This window comes from Sinocyclocheilus anshuiensis, unplaced genomic scaffold, assembly GCF_001515605.1.
Source record: "Sinocyclocheilus anshuiensis isolate Anshui unplaced genomic scaffold, SAMN03320099.WGS_v1.1 scaffold834, whole genome shotgun sequence".
Taxonomy (NCBI): Eukaryota; Metazoa; Chordata; class Actinopteri; order Cypriniformes; family Cyprinidae; genus Sinocyclocheilus; species Sinocyclocheilus anshuiensis.
In genome coordinates, this window is record NW_015540885.1 from 22,732 (window position 1) to 28,160 (window position 5,429).

Sequence of the window (5,429 nt, forward strand, 5' to 3'; positions counted from 1 at the left end):
ATTTCATCAAAAATATCTTAAATTGTGTTCCGAAGATGAACGAAGGTCTTTCGGGTTTGGAACAACACGAGGGTGAGTAATTAAGGACAGAATTTTCATTTTTGGGTGAACTATCCCTTTAAAAAGCTGCTAAACATTTGCCAAATGAGGAAACACTTATGGGGGACTTTTCCCTGTATTTTCGAATTTCCTCCTGGCGTTGTCCACTCATTGGAGGTTACTGTGACGCACCGGTAGTGCATCCCTAAATGAGAACACATCTGCAGTGAGTACATCTCAGCTATTCACCCATCTCTACAATCTGTTCCACGTGGACCGCTTACTCACTGCCTGCCCTTTAGTGTGCACTACGCTGAATATTGCACTTTACTGAGGAATGGTCAGACAGGCCTATCTTTGTTTAGACCTCAAAAAACACTCTTATTATAGCAAAGCATAAACAATAGATTGCCGACAGCTAGTAGGTGTTTGGCACGTCTAACTTATCAAGCTCTAAGGGACAAGTGTCCAGTATCAGAAGTATTTTCTCTCTGCAGAAAGTCATTTTTTACTCGCTCTCATGGCAGTCTAAATCTGTATGTTGCTTTGATTTTAGAACACTCCTGTCAAGCTAAAAAAAAACAAACAATAAAAGTAGTCCGTACAACTTTTGTACAGTACTCTCAGTGTTAAAGTCTTCTTGCAATAGTTTTCTGTAGCAAAATTTAAATGACCAAGCCTACATTTGCATCGAAGATTTAAAAAATTGTTACTCGCACAAGATTGTGTTGTGTAATTTTCGAATTGAATATGAAACGAGCCTTAGTGGAGTGGATGATAAACGTGACATAAAAGTAAAGATAGACTAAAGATAAGTTCAGAAAAGAGTGTGCGTGTGAGATTTTTAAATATTTTTGGTCAATATGAACTAATGTTGTATAGTGTAAAAATACATAGATTCTTCAAAAAATTCCGCTTTCCACTGAAAACAAAAACAAAACAAACAACAACTGCATATATGTTTGGAACAACAATGAGCGCGAGTAAATAATGCCAGAAGTTTGGGTGACCTGTTCCTTTAAGTGTTATTTTCATGATCCTTCTTAGATTGTCTTGCTCAGATCCTGTTGCAGTGTGATTTGATGATAAGAGAAACATTATGGAGGCAATCAGAGTTGTAAAGATTGTTCTATCTTGTGGTTTCTTTCCTGTAACACGCATGACGCGCTCTCATACCATGCTTCATGTACTTCTCTTTACGTGTGCATGGATGTACTCTTCAGTGCTAATTCATTATCTTGTGCATGGTTTAAATCCGGCCGACACCATATATGCTCACACTGCCTGCTACTATGAAAAGAGTGCATTTCTGTATTCATGCTGTTGCGTAACATCAGCGCTGCCAAATATGTTTGGATCTGCACAGTATTTGTTTACATTCTTTGAAATGTTTTAAAACCTGCCATACACTGTGTTGGACATTTTCATATGATAGCAGTATCACCTAAACCATAATGTGGGAAAAGCGAAGTCATGTATGCGAACATTGACGCTTGAGTAGATTTGAGAAGGAGTTGGCACAAGCGTGACCATCAGCGCTGCCTCATTTTCAGTGGGACTGTACATGCTTCTGTGCTCTTGCAGTTATTGTAAACATTAATGCTGTAGATGTTCTGCACTTGTGTTCTTATTCTCCTTATTTTTGTGTACATTCATATCTTTCACAAATGATCTAGTGCTATTTTGTGTTAAAAGTAAGGCTACATGTATAATGCAGAATACACGCCATACTAAACCGATGAATATTTTGTTACTTGTGCCGTTTTCCTCCATACTGTCTCATAGTTTAGTGGGCAAATGAAACACACTGACTTCTCCGTTTTCTACGTGCCCATTTGTATAATATTGCCAAATAAGATATTTAATAATTTATGTAAAAGTATAAGTTGCAATGGTGAAAACACTACTTGTCCCTCCAGTGAAGTTGCTGAGTAGTTTACACATTAAAGCTTAATGCACTACACCTGTACACTGTAAAAAGCTGTGGGTAATAAAGCTTTTTCATTTGAATTGTGACGTCTGCTTATTTATGCTCCACTCTCTAACATCTTTTATCTCAATAATCAAGAAAAATGTGAGGAATGTTGCCGCGCCATGGAAACATAACTTTCTGAACTCAGAACTTCCTCCTCTATAAAAAGAGCAATTGTTTGAACTAAACTGCAAAGGCGTCTTGTGCCATATTTCCGCAAACTTCAGATGTCAGATAATCTCACTTATGGTCCATGTATACTTAATGGCGTCGACTTCCGCCACATTTCTGCTGAAAGGTCAGTGCTACACGTGCTCCCAGTATAGTACTTTCCTATAGAACTCTGTGGTAGTAGCAAAGTCTTTCTGTCATTTCTAATACAGTTTTTCTCAGTCGATTTGAGACATCTCCAGAGGAATGTGATTGCTCTCAAAACAATTAACACCGACATCTAAACACTCTTACCTTAGTTCAACTTTACTGCAAAATGAAGCACTGTACTTTTTTCTAGTAATGCATTTATTAAAAGTAAATTCTAACGTCAAAACTACATGTGTATTCTCTATTGTTTTAGAACATTTTCAGCAATAGATGCACAAATGCGTCTTTCACTAATATTGGCACCCTTGGTAAATATGAGCAAAGGCAGCTGTGAAAATAAATCTGCATTGATCTTTCATTCAAAAAATTTGCAAAATTCTAACCTATCATTGAAGTAAAACGGTTGAAAGTGAAACTCATTATGAAATAAATGTTTTTCTCCAATGCATGGTGGCCACAATTATTGGTACCCCAAGAAATTCTTATGAGTAAAATACCTCTGAAGTATATTCCCATTCATATTCCCATTGTTTAGCACACCAGGGTGACTAGGAGCATGAAATTGTCCAGCCATGACTTCCTGTTCCACAGGATTATAAATATGAGGAACACGAAGGCCAGATTCCCTTAATCATCCATCAGAAGGAGTAAAACCAAACCATATAGTTCTGAGGTGCGGAACAAGATGATTGTTGAGCTTCACAAAATAGACAGTGGCTGTAAGAAAATGGCTAAAGCATTGAAAATCCCCATTTCCACCATCAGGGCAATAATTAAGAAGTTCCAATCAAATAAAGATGTTACAAATCTGCCTGGAAGAGGACGTGTGACTATATCGTCCTAATGCACGGTGAGGAGGAGAGTTTGAGTGGCCAAAGACTCTCCAAGGTATAGTTGAGACTTGGGGTCAGAAAGCCCAAAAAATAAAATATCAAACAGCCCCTATATCACCACATGTTGTTCGGGAGTGTTTCAAGAAAAAGCCTCCTCGCTCATCCAAAAACAAACTGCAGCATATTCAGTTGTCAGACACGACTGGAACTTCAAACGGGACTGGCTTCTATGGTCAGATGAAACTAAAAAAATAGCTTTTTGGCAGCAAACCCACCAGATTGGTTTGGTGCAAACGGGGATAAAAAGTACCCCATGCCGGATCTTTAATGTTGTGGGTCTGTTTTTCTGCCGGAGGTCCTGGACATCTTGTTCAGATATTGGCATCATTGATCCTATCAAATACCAACAGATAAAAAAAAATCCAAACCTGACTGCCTCTGTTAGAAATCATATAATGGGCCGTGGTTGAATCAAAAACAAACATCCAAATCAACACAAAAATGTCTCACTGAGCACAAAATGAAGCTTCTGCCATGGCCGTCCCAGTTCCGTGACCTGAACCCTATAGAAAATGAGAAGGATGAACTGAAGAGAAGAAGAGATCTGGAGTGATTCTGTATGAAGGAATGTTCTCTGATCTCTTTTCAGGTGTTCTCCGAACTCATCAGGCACTATAGGAGAAAACTCAGAGCTGTTATCTTAGGAAAAGCAAGTTGCAATAATTGGGTGCCAATAATTGTGGCCAACATGAACCAGAGAAAAACATTTATTTCATAATGAGATCCCCCCACCCAATATTAGTGGAGGGTACTGTATCAACCATGTGAAAAATCATTGGCCCTTTAAACTTAAAATCTGGTAGGGCCACCTTTTGCAGCAGCTGCAACCAAACGCTTCTGATAACTGGAGATCAGTCTTTTACAGTGCTGTGGTGAAATTGTGGCCTAAGTGTGTGTGTGTGTGTGTGTGTGTGTGTGTGTGTGTGTGTGTGTGTGTGTTTGCTGTTGTGCAGTACAGCAATCACTGAATTATTGATCATATCATTGATCATACCTTTCAATTACATTTGAAAGAGAATTTCATCTACATTGTAGAATACATTCTTGCTGGTCATGCATTGTGGGAAAATTAGGGGGAAAAAACTGTGAATGTTGAATCCATGTTTGACACTCCTTCAACATCTCCATAGGCCTCTTTCATTGTGGCTGGGAGGCCTACATGGTCAATTAGAGAAATTCTGATTTCATTTTAAATTTATCTGTACCTCTCCTCCCACCCTATTCACCCTGCCGTCCACTTCCTCTATGTCCATGTCTTCTTACAATTTATCCTCTTGCACTTTCCACTACACCAATCCCCTCTACTCTACTCATCTCTTTTCCATCTCCTTCTCCTCGCCTCTTTTCTTACATCCCCCTCTCCCCTCATCTTTTTCTAACTGTTCCACTCTTCTTCTCATTACAACCCTTCCTATACTCACTCCACTACCTTTCACACTTAAACCTCTTTCTTTTCCTCTTCTCTTGCATATTCTTATTCCTTTCTTGCTCTCTATATATTCCTATTTAGTTACAGCAATTGTAATAAATGTGTAAACATTTAGGAAAACTGCATTTCCTGTGTTGTGTGTATAATTAACCAAGCAGTTATCAGTTTGGGGCCAGTTGAAAATATACTGTGTATTTGATAATATGACAAATTTTTGACAAAATTGTGTGTATTATGTTTAGAAAAATGGTAGATAAGGGTTTGCGTAAAACCAAAAAAAATATGATATATTAAAGTTTTGGTTGGCATTATGAACTATTATGAAAGCATTTGAGAATTTTGTGCACAGTGTTTTGAATTATTCACATGATTTGTTATTTGTATTAACTGAATGAAAACTTACAGTCTGTTTAGGACAAGTACAAAGTGTTCAGATCAATGTGTTAAATGTTTTGAGAACAGTTACCTGAGAAATGTGTCAAATCGATTGAGAAAAACTGTTAATCACAACTAATTATAGTATATGTATATTATTAACAATAGTAAACATAACATTTTAGTACATTATTAAAACATAATGTTTTAGTAACGAGTTCTGTAAGTTTTAAATACCAAAGCACAAACGTGAATTGTATCAATTTTCCTTTGACCTGTTGTGGGAATCTTCCTCAAGATTAAATTTTTTGCACAATTTCCATACACTGCGCAACCCCAGCAGTGACTATTGAGGCCAAATGTGGAAATGATCGCACATAAAGTTAATTTTCTCTGAACG